Below are 19,120 nucleotides of genomic sequence, written 5' to 3' on the forward strand. Positions count from 1 at the left end.
CAGAGATCTAGTAGAGTGCGCCTTCACAGGCACAGGGGGAACCTTCCCCTGCAAGGCATAGGCCTGTTCAATGGTCTGCCTGATCCATTTGGCGATGGTAGAGGCCGACGCTGCCATGCCCTTCCGAGGACCCTCTGGAAGAACAAACAAGGAGTCCGTCTTTCGAAAAGACTCAGTCGATTTAAGGTAAACCCTTATCGCCCGAACAACATCCAGAGAATGTAATCTCACCTCCTTTGGATGTTTAGGCTTCGCGCACAGCGAAGGCAAGACAATATCCTCATTAAGATGGAATTCCGAAACTCGTTTCGGAAGAAAAGAAGGATTAGGTCGCAAGACCACCTTATCCAAATGAACAACCAGATACGGAGACTTGCAGGACAAAGCTGCCAGCTCCGACACTCTGCGAGCCGAAGTGATCGCCACCAAAAAGGCGACCTTTTTGGACAACATAGACAACGAGATCTCCCTGATCTGTTCAAAAGGAGCACGTTGCAACACAGACAGAACGAGATTCAAGTCCCAAGGGGGCAAAGGATCCCTCCTAGGAGGAACCAGATGCCGCACACCCTGAACAAAAGTGCCAACCAAGGAGTTGGAAGCCACGGGACGTTGAAACAGAACGGCCAGCACAGACACCTGACCCTTTATCGTAGCCAGCGCCAAACGCTGATCGACACCCGTTTGAAGGAAGGACAGCACTCGGGAAACCGAGTACGTGCGGGGTGAAAACCCCCTGGACTCACACCAGGCAAAATAGGCCTTCGAAGTACGGTAATAAACCTTCCCCGAGGAAGACTTCCTCCCGTTGATCAAGGTATGAACGACCTCTGGGGAGAGACCCTTCTCCTTCAGGACCTCGGTCTCAACAGCCAGGCCGTCAAAGCCAGAGACTGTAAAGCAGGATGGTATATCGGTCCTTGAGACAGGAGACCGTCTCGAAGAGGCAGACGCCACGGGGCGTCGACCGCCAGATTCACGAGGTCTGCGTACCAGGACCGGCGAGGCCAGTCCGGTGCCACAAGAATCACCGTGCTGTGTTCCGAGTGTAACCTGCGAAGGAACCTGGACAGCAACTGAATCGGTGGAAACGCGTACATCAGCCTGTACTGATGCCACGGGGCCACTAACGCGTCCGACGCGTCTGCCCGAGGATCGCGCGTCCTTGCCACGAACCTTCTCACCTTGTTGTTGAGACGAGACGCGAACAGGTCCACATCTGGAAGACCCCACTTCGCGCACAACATCTGGAAGACAGCCGGGTGGAGAGACCATTCCCCCTGATCCAGGGTCTGGCGACTCAGATAGTCCGCCTGCCAGTTCTCCACCCCCGGAATGTGAACCGCCGTTATCGCCGGGACATGAGTCTCGGCCCAAGACAGAATGTCGGCCACTTCTCGAGCCGCTCGGGCACTCCTGGTGCCCCCTTGGTGGTTGATGTAGGCCACCGCCGTGGCATTGTCCGTCTGCACCCGAACCGGGTAGCCCTGCAGCCGGTCCGTCCAGCGATGAAGACAGATTTATCGCACGCAATTCCAGAATGTTGATCGGAAGGGAAGACTCCCCCTCCGACCAAGTCCCCTGGGCGGACAGAACGCCCAGAACACCACCCCAGCCCGACAGGCTGGCATCCGTGGTGATCACTGTCCACGAGATAGGACGGAACGACTTGCCCCCGGACACCATCGGGGACTGGAGCCACCACAGAAGGTCTCTTCTGGTGCGATGACTCAACGAGATTTGAAGATCCAGAGATTGAGGTCGCCCGTCCCACATGGACAGGATCTCCGCTTGGAGACCCCGCGTGTGAAACTGGGCGAAGGGAATCGCCTCGAAGGCCGAGACCATCAATCCCAGACATCTCATGCACGTCCGCAGAGACGAGTGCGGAACGTCCCTGAGGGACCTGACTTCCTCCTGAAGAGTTCCGAGTTTGTCTTCCGGCAGGAAGACCTTCGCCTGCACCGAGTCCAGAATCATTCCCAGGTAGGGAAGACGAACCGACGGACTCCGTGTCGACTTTGGAAAATTTATCGTCCAACCAAACTCCTGCAGAGTTTGCACCGTGACAGACAGGTCCTTCTCCAGACCCTGGCTGGTCGCAGACCGAACCAGAATGTCGTCCAGATACCCCAGGACAGAAATGCCCTGGGCCCTCAATAATGCCAGAACCGGTGCAAGCACCTTGGTGAAGACCCGTGGAGCCGAGGCGAGACCAAAAGGCAACGCCACGAACTGGTAGTGATCCTCCGTAATGGCAAATCGAAGGAACCTCTGGTGACCCTCGAAAATGGGGATGTGAAGATACGCATCCTTCAAATCGATGGAGGCCATGAATTCCCCCGGAACCAGGGCAGCCACCACCGACCGCAGGGATTCCATGCGGAACTTGCGAACCCGCACAGAGCGGTTCAGAGCCTTCAAGTCCAGAATTGGACGAACCTTGCCCTCCTTTCTGGGCATGGTGAACAGATTGGAATAAAACCCCCAAAACCTGTCCCGATGAGGCACCGGAACTACCACTCCCTGAGCCCTCAGGTCCCGCACCGCCAGGTGCAGGTCCCATAAACGCTCTGGAGACAGCTGAAGATTTGAGGGAAAAAATCTGCTCTCCGGCCGAGAGAGAAACTCGATCTTGTAACCAGATCGAACGATCTCCTGAACCCATCTGTCCCGCACGCGGGTCAACCAGGGCTGAAGAAAACCGAGCAAGCGTCCCCCCACCCCAAAACTGGGTGAGGGCGCCCCTTCAGGCCGCACTGTTATGGGCTGCGGATCCGGATTGACCGGACTTCTGTTTTCCAGACCAGGGCTTCTTCTGAGAGCCTTGACCTTTGAACGGTTTGCCCTTGTAGTGCGACCGAAAGGCACGAAAGGACCCCTGAGGGGGCCGAAAATTAGCATGCTTCTTCCCAGAAGCCCCCTTAGCCTTGGGGAAATGGGGCAAGAGAGTGCTCTTACCTCCGGTGATCCCCTTAATCAACACATCCAAGGACTCCCCAAAAAGGCGAGACCCATCATAAGGCAGATTGGCTAAGGTCTTACGTGAAGACTGGTCCACTGACCAACATTTCAACCAAACCAGGCGGCGAGACAACACCGCCACGCTGTGCACACGTGCAGCCAACGGGACTAGGTCCAAGTCCGCATCACACAGATACATGACACCCTGGTGGATTTGATCCACCATATCCAGGGTCGCCGGCGTGGCCGAATGGGCCACTAGGACGCGCCTAAGCATCTGCGTCCAACTTGCGACCGCCTGGGCCGCCATGAGAGAGGCAAACAGAGCCTTAAGCATAGAACCCGTAACAGAATAAGTATGACGGGCAAGAGACTCCAATCTCCTATCCGTGGCATCACGGAACACAGGGGAATCCTCTGCAGGAATCGCAGTGGATTTATTTAAAACCGCAATAGCGTGATCCACCGGGGGTGGCACACACCACCTTTCATCAGTGGAAGGCGAGAAAGGATAACGCAGCTTGAACCTACTTGGTACAGCAAAAGGTTTGCGTAGATTGCGCCATTGTTCCTTAACAGCGCGCTGAAAATCATCATTGCAGGGAAAAACCTGCGGCGTCCTGCGTTTTCTCTGCGTCCCATAAGCCGCCAAGGCAGCGGGGGGACACACTTCATCCTGCAAACGCAGCGTTTGTTTTATGGAAGCAATCAATTCATCCATGATTGCAAGCTCTTCAGGCGAGCCAGGGGGAGAATTATCAACCCCTTCAACTTCAGCCTCCACCTCGGACCCCACTAGATCCAGGGAGGAGCGGGACCCCGATAAGGAGGCCCCCGCCATAGCAACCCCATCACCTTCACCCTCAGAATCAGAGGAAAGAGCAACTCTGGGTCTTTTAGTAGATTGAGCAGCCACCAGCATCTGCACCTGAGCAGCAAGGCCAGCCACAATAGTGGCTAAATCCCCCCCTGGGGGGGAAACAGCGGTCCCCTGGCTTTCCACCAAGGCGGTAGGAAATTTGCCCTCCTGAGAATCCATTGCCCCTATAACAAATGCCGGATAATAAAGGGTTAACTGCCCCTTTAACAAGCGTGGCGAGCGCAGCCCACCGCACCACACACACAAGCACAATGAGACCCCCACAGGGACAATAAAACTGACACAGGCAATGGATAGGAAGGATATAACCTGAGGAGACCCTCGCCGCTGCTGCTGCCTCGATCGGTGTTCCTGGAGAAGAGGAAGTGATGCTGCCAGGGCGCTCTATGAAAGCCTATGGGAGGCTACAAGAAAATGGCCGCCATGCATGTAGAACATGCGGCCGGAGCGAGTGTAGGCAAAATGGCGCCGTTTGGCGCCGAAACCGCCGCTCCACAGTACAGTAATGCACACATGTCTGTATATAAAAAAACATGTCAGATCGCCGCAGCGATCGCTGTATAATGCCCAAACATGCCACAAAACATGCCCCACAGCACACAGCTTTACACACTGACAAGGCTGACACACACAGTGTCACACAGCTCCCCCCCCCCCCCTTGCAGCCCACAGCATGCAGCCGAGAGATAGGGAGACAAACAGTGTGAATAGAGGCAGGTTACACAGTCCCAGACTGACACCCCCCCAGACAGACAGGTCCCCACATAAATACACTTCCCTCACAGTGGCGTGGGGGACCCGCACAGGCGAACAAGCCGCTGCACATGAGGCAGGGAGAGTCGCATACAAGACGCACAGAATGGGGGTTGAGAAACCGCACAGCGTCCAATGAGGTAGCCACCTCACCAATCATCCCTTCACCGAACAGGGATGGGTCGTTCACTGTGCCAGGAGCGTTACCTGGCTGAAAGCTCGATGGCAGGCTGGGAAGCCACTGACCCACGACCTGCGACCAGGGGGATCAGCCCGAGACCCAGCCCGCATGATCCTCTTCATCCGAAGAACTAACTAATGCTGACAAAAAGAACAGCTAAGTAAAGGTAGAGAGAAAACTCAAACAAAAAATCAAAAAAGAAGAAAGAGTCTGGGGCACAAAGCCCCAGCACAGAGAGAGCCAGCCACTCCTGACAAGCTAGACATTAAAACTGGGATATGGTTGCAGGAAGTAGGAGGGTATTGACTGAGGGGACCACCCCTTTCGGAGCAAAGTCTAATACCCCATATGTGACGAATATGAAGAGGCGGCGACTGTCAGAGGACGTAAGAGAAATGGGATTTTTGATTTACCGTAAAATCCATTTCTCTGATGTTCATTAACAGACGCAGCTCCCGTCATTCTTAACCATTGGATTATGCTGCCCCCTACAGGAGTAGGACACTAGGCAAAACATAACTTCTGGCTACACCCATGGGCAGTCCCAGGGGGTATACTCCCTCTCCCTGCTATAGTCACTCAGTTTTGTTACAAGCAGTGTCAGGAGATCTATAAGTCCACAGAGGGATGGGTGCTGTGTCCGTCAATTATCAGAGAAATGGATTTTACGGTAAGTCAAAAATTCTATTTTCTCTTTCATTCATTGACTGACAAAGCTCCTGTCATCCTTGACCATTGGGACATCCTAAAGCAGTGTAAAACATGAGGGGTAGGAAACGGCAAAAAAAAAATTCCCAAGGCTAAACATTAGCCAACCATGGGCTCAACCATGGGCTCAACCAAAACAACTGGAGCTCACCGCAAATAGCAGCCTGCAAAACCTTGCAGCCAAAGGAAGCATCTGCAGGTGCCAAAACATCCACTTTGTAAAAGTGTGCACCAACAACCAGGTGGCCGCCTTGAAAACCTTCATCACTGACGGTTGATGATGGAAAGCCCAGGAGGCTCTAAGCACCCTAGTAGAGTGTGCCTTGACAGGGAAAGGAGGAACCTGACCCCTGATAGAATAGGCCTGAACCACCGTCTGTTTGATCCATCTGGAAATGGTCGCAGAGGAAGGGGACAACCCACTGCAAGGTCTATCCGTGAGCACAAATAGAGAGTCTGAATTCCTGAAAGACTCGAAAGCTGCCAGGTACACCCTAATTGCTTGGACCAAATCCAAGGCAGGCAACGCAATTTACTCAGGAGGTTTAGGCCTGGCACACAGGGAAGGCAACACAATGACTTAATTAAAATGAAAGTCAGAGACCACCTTAGGACAGAATGACAGACAGGAGCGAAGCACCACGTTATCCTTGCGAATCACCAAATGGGGTGAACGACAGGAGAACGCGATCAGGTCCAACACCCTGCGTGCAGATGCGATAGCCACCAAAAAGGCCACCTTCTGGGACAGCATAAGCAGGGAATTCTCCCAAATATTTTCAAAGGGAGACTTCTGTAGAGTTGAAAACACCAAAATTAAGATCCCAAGGCGGCAACAGAGCCCACACTGGAGGAACCAAATGTCGGACACCCTGAAGAAAAGTACGCACCAGGGAGTGTGTGGCCAAAGGTCATTGGAAAAAACCCGCCAAGGCCGATACCTGGCCCTTGATGGTACTAAGGACCAATTTCTGTTCAACCCCCCCAATGAAAGAAGGTTAAGATCCGAGCCACCAAGAAGGAGTAAGGATGAATCCCAAGAGACTCACACCACGCAATGTACGTCTTCCACATACGATGGTAGATCTTCCTTGAAGTAGATTTCCTAGCTTTTAACAATGTAGGAATCACCAACTCAGACAAACCTCTATCACAGGGATCCTCAAAGTATGGCCCTCCAGCTGTTGCAGAACTACACCTCCCTTGAGGCATTGTACAACTCTGACATTCGCAGACATGACTAGGCATGATGGGAATTGTAGTTCCTTAACAGCTGGAGGGCCATAGTTTGAACACCCTTGCTCCATCTCTTAGCACCTGGTGTTCAACAGGCAAGCCCTCAAAGCCAGCGCCTGTAAAGCAAGATGGAAGATCAGATGGTACTGACCCCCAATGGGGCCACCAGCACGTCTGTGGCATCTGCCAGAGGATCCCTTTACCAGGCCACAAACCTCTGCACCTTGGGGGTGCCCCACCAGAGACACAGAGGATTAAATACCTCTGGACAAAGGGACCACTCCCCTTAGTCCAAAGCCTGCCGACTGAGGTAGTCCGCCTGCCAATTTTCCACCCCGGGAACTCGCATGGCGGAGAGGGCTGGAACGAACCGTTCTCCCCCACCTTAGAATGCCGGCTACCTCCAGAGCCGCCAGGGCACTTTTTGTGCCCCCTTGGTGATTCTTAATGATCCGTCCAATGATCCAGGCACAGTCTAAGCACTCAGAGTTCCAGGACATTTATCGGTAGTTTGGACTCATCCAGCGTCCAGATGCCCTGAACAGAATGCATGCCGAGGACTCCTCACCAACCGGACAGGCTGGCATCCGTGGTGACCTATGTCCAATACAAGTGGAGGAAGGATTTTCCCAGCCGAAGCGCTGGAGAGCGAAGCCACCATATCAGGGACTCTTTTGTTCCCCGACTCACCCGAATGGATTGTCCAGAGACTGCGGGGTCTTGTCCCACTTGGTCAGAATCTCCCTTTGCAGGGGCCTCGTATGGAACTGTGCAAGCGGAACCGCCTCCAAGGTAGATACCATCAGGCCCAGCACCCGTATGCAAGTCAGGAGGGAATGACCATTTTTTGGACAGCAGGAGGCAAATTTCCGCCTGCAATTTCTGGAGTTTGTCCAGAAGAAGGAGCACTCTGGCTACGGCCGAGTCCAGAGTCAGGCCCAAATAGTCCAGCAGAGTTCATATTGTAATCTTCAGGTTCTCCACCAGAGCAGAGGGAGACTCTGATCGCAAGAGAGGATCGTTGAAGTAGCCCAGTACCGCGATCCCTGTTGGCGTTGCAAGGCTAGCACTGGAGCCAACACTTTTGTGAAGACCCGAGGAGTGGAGACGAGACCAAAGGGTAATGCCACAAACTGAGAATGCTCCTCTCCCACAGCAAAGCAGATAAAACGCTAACCCTAAGCCCAAGCAGACCCTGCAACTGGTCTGCTGACAGGCGTAGGTTGGAAGGAAAATACCTTGCCAGGGGGCAAGGGTGAAACTCGGTATTGTAACCGGACCGAATTACTTTGTGCACCCACTTGTCTTGCACTAGGGAGGTCCACGGGTCCAGAAACCAGCGAAGACCTCCCTCCACCCCTGATATGGGTGGAGGCGCACCTTCATGCAGAAGGAGCCCGCTCTTGGCTTGCCAGACCAGGGTTGTTTGGATCCGCCAGAGGAGGCCCTGAAAGGCTTCGAGCCCTTGTCAGTCGACCCTGAGGGACAAAAAAGCTTCTTATGAGCCAAGAAGGAAGGTCCATGTCTACGATGAGGTTCCTTGCCCTTAGTAGCCTTGTGAGACCTTGAATGATGTAATTCAGGGTAGCTCCAAACAGACGATCTCCTTGAAAGGGAAGATCAGTCAAGGCCTTTTTAGAAGTCTGGTCCACAGACCAGCATTTGAGCCAAAAACAACACGCTGATGGACCACCGCCAAAACCGAGAGGCAAGCCATCAGTCGAGCTGCATCCAAAGAGACATCACATTCACCTTTTGATAGCCCGACGCCTGCAAGCCGCCTCCACCGGGGACACAAGGGACTCTAGCACCACCGTCAGTGCATGGATGAATGGTTGGGACCCGGAGGGCCCAGCAGCGTCAGAGAGGGGATCAGGTGGGGAAACTTGCTCCAAAGACTCCATGAGCAGAGAGGGAGAGGACCCCACCAGACTCACCCCCCGCTGACACAGGCACCTGCAATCACCAGGAGAATCTGCACTACACGTGCAGCGGTAAGGAAGCTAAATGATCCCCAGGAGTCAGCACCAGGGGATAAGGAGGGGCTCCCACCGCCAAAATCGCTGCCCATGGGGCTCTACTGTCATGGCCGCTGCGATTTGCAATGCAAACCACAAGAAAACAGCCACCGGACTACACAAACATGGCCCCATGTATAGGAATACACAAGGCTACAACAAAATGGCAGCGCCACGGGACCTACAGGGACCCAGGCATCGGGAAACCAGGCCTCAGGACAGATCCAGGCAGGACAGGGGGCCCTGGCAGGAGCCGACACCAGGTACAACCACCCCCCACCAGTCGATTGTCCGGTCGCAGGCGGCACAACCCCCCCCCCATCCTAATTAGCGCCCTACCCCCACCCCAGGCAAGTGGCCAAAACACCCCAAAAAAAAACATATTATACATACATACATACATACCCAGCATATGTGGAGGGGGGGGGGCAGGATGAGGAACTTGGCAGGGGGGGGTGCCAGTGGTAAGGAGGGGAACCCAGGGATCCAACCATCCCAAGGAGGGGTTTACATCCACCCCAAAACCCTCCAGGGGTAGAGGAGGGGACAGCTACTCACCTTACCAGGAACCAGGTGGGCACCGCTCCAGACAGATCCTCTTCTTCATCAAAATGGTTTGCGGTCAGCCAGGAGGAACACTGCAACTCAGGCCAAGTCCAGGTCCAGTGGGGCTATGTCACAGCCTACCTAGTGCGGAGCTGAGGCCTGCGCGCTCGCTGGCCAGACTGGGTTGACCACTGAATATAGATTATCCAGTCTGTCACCCATTCCGGCAGTTGATAGTAGATCTCACAGGGAAAATCCAGGAGGAAAAAACATTTTTATCTAAAAACTTTTGCCAGGACCAAAGATCCCAGCAAGGAACTAGGTCCTTACTCCTGACCAAGCAAAAAAAAAAAATTAGTAACTATAGCAGGGAGAGGAAGTATACCCAATGGGACTGCCCATGGGTGTAGCCAGAAGTTTTTTCTGCCTAGTGTCCTACTCCTGTAGGGGGGCAGCATAACCCAACGGTCAAGAATGGCAGGGGCTGTGTCCATCAATGAATGAAAGAGAAAAATATTTTTGTAATAGAAGTGATTACATAATCTCTGTTCTCAGCTGCAAAAGGGCCCATTCACACTTAACACAGTGGGATGCAGTTGGCTGCACTCCAACTGCATAAGCAGTCCAAAATCAAGGTAATCCTATGGGCATTGTTCACATTATTGCAGTGCAGTGTGCTGCAGTCAAAAGTACAGCATGCTGCATTTTTCCACACCACATACACGCACAAACACACACAAAGGCACTGCAATGCATCACGCTGCACATAGAAGCCCAAGGAAAGAAAGGAGGATAGATTCAGATAGAAAAACACACCTCAACTGCATGTAAATGCACATAAAAACGCACATCAAATGCATGCACATTTGCAAGGAAAAAAACACGCAATAGATGTGCAATGTCTAGTGGGAAAGGGCCATTAGGGGCTAAGAGAGGTGGGGGTGATGAGTGCAGGGGGGTGCCAGAAGAAGGCAGAGAAACAGCAATACACAGATTTTCCTAGTGATTAGCTGTGGAGGGGGGCATGCCAGCACAGTCTCGGTCAGAGGACAGGCAGGCTATTCTCCCAGCACAGCCAGAAAACTGACAATGCAGAGATGGATATCCTCTCATGTCTAGTATGTTCATTTAGAAATAAGAAGGGGGACTGGCAATATCACCAAATATTGCAATGTAAAGAGAACAGGATACTTTATAAACACAAGTACACGGTACAATAAACACATCAGGAATATGAAATGTTGCAGTAATATACATGTTGCACATTTTCTGCATATATAATAGTATAACCTCTAATGCATCACTTAAACACCTTATGAACAACAAAATGTATATACATTATAGGTAACAAGTTAAACATGGTGTTTACACCACATGTATGGAACATTCAAGCAAACTTCTAATTAAAAAAAAAATTCCAAGATCTCTCTGTACTTCTGGAAAATGATAGCTGCTTGGCTGTTATGTTGATCCTATCTTGTTTTACTAGAATAACCAATCAATAAATCAGTAAGCAGATAAGGAATTCTGAAATTTCCCCAGCATTTCTAATTTGTATATTCTTCTGAGTCAGTGACTTAAAAGGGTTGATTTAGTAAAACTGGAGAGTGCAAAATCTGGTGCATATAGAATAGAAACCAATCGGCTTCTGGGTTTTTTGTCAAAGCTTAATTATACAAGGTGAAGTTAGAAGCGGATTGGCTGCCATGCACAGCTGCACCAGATTTTGCACTCTCCAGTTTTAGTAAGTCAATCCCCTAGTATTTAGTATAACTGGTGAGCATAACTAGCATTTTCAGAAAGTGGTAAGCGATGGCAGCCCCAGTACTTCCTTTATGACATTGTTCCTTGAAGCACTAAACCCAATAAAAAAAAAAAAAAAACTGCTGCAGGTGTAAAATTCAGGCACCTAGGGCTGCCTGCACATTCTTGTAGCAGCCTCTAAAGGGTTGATTTACTAAAGGCAAACAAACTGTGCACTTTGCAAAGTGCAGTTTCGTAAATGAGCAAAATCTCTGCTGAGCTCCATCATCCAATCATGTGCAAGCAAAAATGCTGTTGATTTTCCTTGCACATAATTGCAAAGTGAAGCTTTACCTCATTTACTAAGCTCTGGGGCAACTGTAGTTTGCAAAGTGCACAGTCTAGTTGCCTTTAGTAAATCCACCCCTAAGTCTTGCCTTTAGTAAATAAATGCTGGTGCATTCTCACAGTCAAAAATGTTCAGGTAGTTCAAGGAGGCAAGAAAGGCAGGATGCTTCATCACTAGAGATGGGCTCAGGCTTGTTTGAGATCCTAGTCCCAACCCACCTTCCCGATCCTGCCAGGAAGCCGACACTGCAAACCAATAATCACAGGCAGGGAGACATTTCCCGGTCCGCAGCTGCACAGACAGGGAAATGTCTCCATGCCTGCGATTAGCAGTGTGGGCTTCCTGGTAGGATCGGGCACGTGGGTTGGGACTAGGATCTCGAACACACTTGAGCCCATCTCTATTCATCACTACCAGCAAGTGTTTTCAGTTTCATCATGAGGGCACAACAGCAGGGGCAAGAAGGCAGCTGCATGTATGTGCTAGCATCACCAGATGTCCACTCTTTATACCAGATAGCAGTTTGATTTAAAGGCTCCATTCACCTTTACAGAAAAATAAATAAACGCACAAATTTCTGCAGGAGCCCGAAAAGCATTGCACCCAGGATCAGTAGATCACAGGTGCAATATGGGCTCCTGTAGACATGGGCATTGGCTTTCAGCCTATACCTCAGTATGGACTTTCTGTTTGAAAGCTGGAGGATGGGCAAGTGGACTACGAGAGCGCTCATCAACACCCCTGCAGCCAACTAAAAAAGACGGTACTTGTAGTTTATTCAGTCACAGAAATCTATGAATGAATGACGTGACTGTGTGGGTGGAGCAATGCACAACTGCGCAGTTTTTAAAAAGGAGACAGCAGGTGCGGGGAGAACCACCCCTGCCTGCTGTCACAGAGGATGGGGGAATTGAGGGGAGAAGGGGCAGGAGCTGGAACATGTTAAACGTTCCACTGTACATACGGGTGGAATATGTAACACGTTGCAAAGGTGTACCCTTTAACAGAGATGGAGTTGTTTTAGGGTTGAAAAATGTTTTATCTATATAGCAGACAGAGGCACAACCAAAAAAACCAGAGAACGTATTAATCATTGGGAATTATATCAGAAATTTGTAAAAACTTTTGGTATTTGACTCCCATTAAATTGTCCAAATTTTACCCCTCAACTCCAGCATTGTGTTGGAGAGATTGTGGTGAACAGGGGACGTTACTCCATATAATCTGGAAGTGCAAATCGATTAGAGCATTTTGGAACAAAAAATTCTCCATGATTTCAGAAATTCTTGAAGACACTATGATTTCTAGTCCTGAGCTGGCTATCTTGCATTTAAATATTCATGAGATTCCTTTTATATATCGAGTAGTGACGTTTAGTGTTGAGCGAACACGGACTGTATTATTCGTGTTCGTACCGAATAATTGGATTTTTTGTACCCGAACACGGACACGGACACTTTACTGTATGTTCGGGTAAAAATCCGTGTTCGGTCGTTTTATTTCCGGGTTTTGCATGCTTTGGCGCTCTTTTCATGGCGGGCTTTCAACAGCCAATCAACAATCGTTTAACTGGTGTGCCTTAAGCCATCCCAGCCATGCCTGCAAATGTCTCAGTAGCTGTGATTGGCCGTCTGAAGCATGTGACCAAGTCTTTATAAGTTCGAGGCAGCCGCAGCGGCGTCATTATGCTGCTTAGATTCAGGGACAGAGCACACATCAACGTGCTGGCTGCTGATTAGGGAAAGATAGGCAGGAAAAAACCATTTGTGTCCGGATAGAATTGAGGGACAGGTCGGAGTGTTTAGGCAGGGCGAGTTGTAGGCATTTTAGGGATAGAGTCTGCTGAATTATAGGGTCAGTGTCTTCTACAAACTACAATCGATATTGCTGTGTGGGGGGTGGGGTGAATCTGCACTCAATCCTGATCTACGATCTCTTCTCAATCCTGTTAGGGACAGAGTCTGCTGAATTTTAGGGAAACTGTGTTCTACAAACTACAATCGATATTGCTGTGTGGTGTGGGATTGGAGATAGGCAGGTGTCAGTGATCCACATCCATTTTTCTGTGTGTGAGCTGCAGTGAACACAATCTTTTTGGGCTGCAGTGAACACAATCTTTTTGGGCTGCAGTGAACACAATCTTTTTGGGCTGCAGTGAACACAATCTTTTTGGGGTGCAGTGAACAAAATCTTTTTGGGGTGCAGTGAACACAATCCTTTTTGGTGTGCAGTGAACACAATCTTTGTGGGGTGCAGTGAACAAAATCCTTTGTGGGGTGCAGTGAACACAATCTTTTTGGGGTGCAGTGAACAAAATCCTTTTTGGGGTGCAGTGAACAACATCCTTTTTGGGGTGCAGTGAACACAATCTTTTTGGGGTGCAGTGAACAAAATCCTTTGTGGGGTGCAGTGAACACAATCTTTTTGGGGTGGAGTGAACAACATCCTTTTTGGGGTGCAGTGAACAAAATCCTTTTTGGGGTGCAGTGAACAAAATCATTTTTGGGGTGCAGTGAACACAATCTTTTTGGGGTGCAGTGAACACAATCTTTGTGGGGTGCAGTGAACACAATCTTTTTGGGGTGGAGTGAACAACATCCTTTTTGGGGTGCAGTGAACAACATCCTTTTTGGGGTGCAGTGAACACAATCTTTTTGGGGTGCAGTGAACACAATCTTTGTGGGGTACAGTGAACAGAATCTTTGTGGGGTGCAGTGAACACAATCTTTGGGGGGTACAGTGAACACAATCTTTGTGAGGTGCAGTGAACACAATCTTTGTGGGGTGCAGTGAACACAATCATTGTGGGGTGCAGTGAACTCAATCTTTGTGGGGTACAGTGAACACAATCTCATACTTCTGAAGGTTTGAGGGTGCTGCCTGTTCCATACTCCCCCTACTCCTCATCTAGCCTTTTAGGGGTACAAACAATAGTAATTGTGGCCTAGTGTGGTTGTGTACGTGTGATATACATACACTTTTTTGGGATCATATTTTCTATTCCGCTATTTAATCAAAAACCTTTGGGGATCAGTTAAATTGGGGGATAGTCTGTGTTGGTACGTGTGAGAGAGATCCACCTTTCCAAGTTGTTGGGGTTCATCTCATACTTCTGAAGGTTTGAGGGTGCTGCCTGTTCCATACTCCCCCTACTCCTAGCCTTTTAGGGGTACAAACAATAGTAATTGGGGCCTAGTGTGGTTGTGTACGTGTGATATACATACACTTTTTTGGGATCATATTTTCTATTCCGCTATTTAATCAAAAACCTTTGGGGAACAGTTAAATTGGGGGATAGTCTGTGTTGGTACGTGTGAGAGAGATCCACCTTTCCAAGTTGTTGGGGTTCATCTCATACTTCTGAAGGTTTGAGGGTGCTGCCTGTTCCATACTCCCCCTACTCCTAGCCTTTTAGGGGTACAAACAATAGTAATTGGGGCCTAGTGTGGTTGTGTACGTGTGATATACATACACTTTTTTGGGATCATATTTTCTATTCCGCTATTTAATCAAAAACCTTTGGGGATCAGTTAAATTGGGGGATAGTCTGTGTTGGTACGTGTGAGAGAGATCCACCTTTCCAAGTTGTTGGGGTTCATCTCATACTTCTGAAGGTTTGAGGGTGCTGCCTGTTCCATACTCCCCCTACTCCTAGCCTTTTAGGGGTACAAACAATAGTAATTGGGGCCTAGTGTGGTTGTGTACGTGTGATATACATACACTTTTTTGGGATCATATTTTCTATTCCGCTATTTAATCAAAAACCTTTGGGGATCAGTTAAATTGGGGGATAGTCTGTGTTGGTACGTGTGAGAGAGATCCACCTTTCCAAGTTGTTGGGGTTCATCTCATACTTCTGAAGGTTTGAGGGTGCTGCCTGTTCCATACTCCCCCTACTCCTAGCCTTTTAGGGGTACAAACAATAGTAATTGGGGCCTAGTGTGGTTGTGTACGTGTGATATACATACACTTTTTTGGGATCATATTTTCTATTCCGCTATTTAATCAAAAACCTTTGGGGATCAGTTAAATTGGGGGATAGTCTGTGTTGGTACGTGTGAGAGAGATCCACCTTTCCAAGTTGTTGGGGTTCATCTCATACTTCTGAAGGTTTGAGGGTGCTGCCTGTTCCATACTCCCCCTACTCCTAGCCTTTTAGGGGTACAAACAATAGTAATTGGGGCCTAGTGTGGTTGTGTACGTGCGAGATACATACACTTTTTTTGATCATATTTCCTATTCCGCTATTCAATAAAAACCTTTGAGGATCAATTGAATTGCGGGATAGTCTGTGTCGGTACGTGTGAGAGAGATCCACCTTTCCAAGTTGTTGGGGTTCATCTCATACTTCTGAAGGTTTGAGGGTGCTGCCTGTTCCATACTCCCCCTACTCCTCATCTAGCCTTTTAGGGGTACAAACAATAGTAATTGGGGCCTAGTGTGGTTGTGTACGTGTGATATACATACACTTTTTTTGGATCATATTTTCTATTCCGCTATTTAATCAAAAACCTTTGGGGATCAGTTAAATTGGGGGATAGTCTGTGTTGGTACGTGTGAGAGAGATCCACCTTTCCAAGTTGTTGGGGTTCATCTCATACTTCTGAAGGTTTGAGGGTGCTGCCTGTTCCATACCCCCCCTACTCCTCATCTAGCCTTTTAGGGGTACAAACAATAGTAATTGGGGTCTAGTGTGGTTGTGTACGTGCGAGATACATACACTTTTTTTGATCATATTTCCTATTCCGCTATTCAATAAAAACCTTTGAGGATCAATTGAATTGCGGGATAGTCTGTGTCGGTACGTGTGAGAGAGATCCACCTTTCCAAGTTGTTGGGGTTCATCTCATACTTCTGAAGGTTTGAGGGTGCTGCCTGTTCCATACTCCCCCTACTCCTAGCCTTTTAGGGGTACAAACAATAGTAATTGGGGCCTAGTGTGGTTGTGTACGTGTGATATACATACACTTTTTTGGGATCATATTTTCTATTCCGCTATTTAATCAAAAACCTTTGGGGATCAGTTAAATTGGGGGATAGTCTGTGTTGGTACGTGTGAGAGAGATCCACCTTTCCAAGTTGTTGGGGTTCATCTCATACTTCTGAAGGTTTGAGGGTGCTGCCTGTTCCATACTCCCCCTACTCCTAGCCTTTTAGGGGTACAAACAATAGTAATTGGGGCCTAGTGTGGTTGTGTACGTGTGATATACATACACTTTTTTGGGATCATATTTTCTATTCCGCTATTTAATCAAAAACCTTTGGGGATCAGTTAAATTGGGGGATAGTCTGTGTTGGTACGTGTGAGAGAGATCCACCTTTCCAAGTTGTTGGGGTTCATCTCATACTTCTGAAGGTTTGAGGGTGCTGCCTGTTCCATACTCCCCCTACTCCTAGCCTTTTAGGGGTACAAACAATAGTAATTGGGGCCTAGTGTGGTTGTGTACGTGCGAGATACATACACTTTTTTTGATCATATTTCCTATTCCGCTATTCAATAAAAACCTTTGAGGATCAATTGAATTGCGGGATAGTCTGTGTCGGTACGTGTGAGAGAGATCCACCTTTCCAAGTTGTTGGGGTTCATCTCATACTTCTGAAGGTTTGAGGGTGCTGCCTGTTCCATACTCCCCCTACTCCTCATCTAGCCTTTTAGGGGTACAAACAATAGTAATTGGGGCCCAGTGTGGTTGTGTACGTGTGATATACATACACTTTTTTTGGATCATATTTTCTATTCCGCTATTTAATTTAACTGGGCCTCCATGCGAGACCTGTGTGCCTTGTTGCGCTGTTTTGAGTACTCCACCAACATGGCCAGTGGCAATGACGCCGTTCTCAGCTTAACTATCCCACTTCTATGCCTCCTTGAAAAAACAATTCGGGCGATGATGGAAGAGGATGTGGCACAGGATGAGGAGGAGGAGGAGGATGAAGAGGTAACATTTCCAAGGCTTTCAGGGCAGTCATTCGCAAGGGGCTCCGAGGGTGGGTTCCTGCACACGCAAACGCCAGGGACGCAATTGTCCAGCAGGGGCACAGTTCTGGAGGATGAGGAGGATGAGGAGGAGGAGGAGCTGGAGGAGGAGATGGAACCATGTTCACAGCAGGGTGGCACCCAGGCCAGCTCATGGCCATCACTGGTGCGTGGCTGGGGGGATACAGAGGACACGGACGATACACCTCCCACAGAGGACAGCCTTTCGTTGCCTCTGGGCAGCCTGGCACACATGAGCGATTACATGCTGCAGTGTCTCCACAACGACCGCCGAGTTGCCCACATTCTAACTTGTGCTGATTACTGGGTGGCCACGCTGCTGGATCCCCGTTACAAGGACAACGTACCGTCCTTAATTCACTCACTGGAGCGCGATCGCAAGATGCGCGAGTACAAGCGCACGCTGGTAGACGCCATGCTGCTGGCATTCCCATCTGACAGCGGGGCCACAGTGGAAGCACAAGGCAGAGGAGGAGGAGGAGGAGGTCGCCAACGCAACCAGGGCACCGCCAGCACCTCAGAAGGCAGGGTTAGCATGGCCGAAATGTGGAAAAGCTTTGTCAGCACGCCACAACAAACAGCAGCACCAGCAGCTCAGATGGAACGTCTTAGCAGGAGGCAGCATTTTACCAACATGGTGGAGCAGTATGTGTGCACACGCCTACATGTAGTGAATGACGGGTCTGCCCCCTTCAACTTCTGGGTCTCCAAATTGGGCACATGGCTTGAGCTTGCCCTTTACGCCTTGGAGGTGCTGGCGTGCCCTGCAGCCAGTGTATTATCTGAACGGGTATTTAGCACGGCTGGGGGCGTTATAACAGACAAGCGCAGCCGCCTGTCCAGAGACAATGTGGACAAGCTCACGTTCATTAAAATGAACCAGGCATGGATCCCACGGGACTTTTCCGTACCTTATGCAGAATAGCAATGGATACCGACCTTACCCACCCATTGTTCCATTTTTGCTCTTTCTCACTCTTTTGGGGTGTACCCTCATTTAAAATTTTTGAAAAGAAGCAGTGTTGGCTACCTCGTCCTCCTCCTCAGGGCCAGATTAATGTAGGGGCTATTGGAGCTGCAGCTCCAGGCCCCTACCTTTTATATAGGCCCCGGGTTGGCCATATTCACTGTTACCGCTCTTCTGTCACTTGTAAACACAGAAGTCTGGCTTCTATGCTCGCTTCCCCAGGCAGCACCCTCAGAACCTCCCCACACAGCGTGAAGGCCGGACAAGGAGGGACAGTTGGCGATGCATGGATGTGTTTATGGGCTTCAGAGACAGCATCCCATGTTGAATTAGGCATGCATGGCTGCACCCTTCCTCCTCTGGGTGCATGGCAAGGCACGGCCCTTAAGGCCCTTCAAAATCCTCAGCACCAAGCCCATGATGCTGTTAATCCGGCCCTGGTCCTCCTCCACCGCCGCTTCCACCTACACCGCCCATAGGTGTGCGCAGCCTATTGCATTAAGGTGTGCACCCCAAAGTTGAAATACACATGCATGTGTTTGCCAGCAGGGAGAGTAATGTATCGGGGCCATGTACCTGTAGGCAAGGAGAAATAGAGCAGAGCAGGTCCCAGGGAGATCTTTCCCATCTCCTCACTGGCAATGCTATGTGCCCTAGGTGATTAGGGTGTGCCCAGGCACACCCAGCACACCCTGTGCGCACGCCTATGTCACCGCCACATCCACCACCACCTCAACCTCCCTCCTACTCCATATGGGCCTCGTCCTTCAGAGATGA

General features: G+C 49.8%; 1 protein-coding gene across 1 annotated transcript in view; it reads right to left on the bottom strand.

Moving 5' to 3' along the window:
* WRN (WRN RecQ like helicase) overlaps positions 1–19,120 on the bottom strand; it is a 248,339-nt gene that overhangs the window by 205,801 nt on the left and 23,418 nt on the right. The gene's annotated exons all lie outside the window — the stretch shown is intronic.

The sequence above is a fragment of the Pelophylax lessonae genome, assembly GCF_965119305.1.
Source record: "Pelophylax lessonae genome assembly, chromosome: 1".
In the NCBI taxonomy this organism is placed as follows: Eukaryota; Metazoa; Chordata; class Amphibia; order Anura; family Ranidae; genus Pelophylax; species Pelophylax lessonae.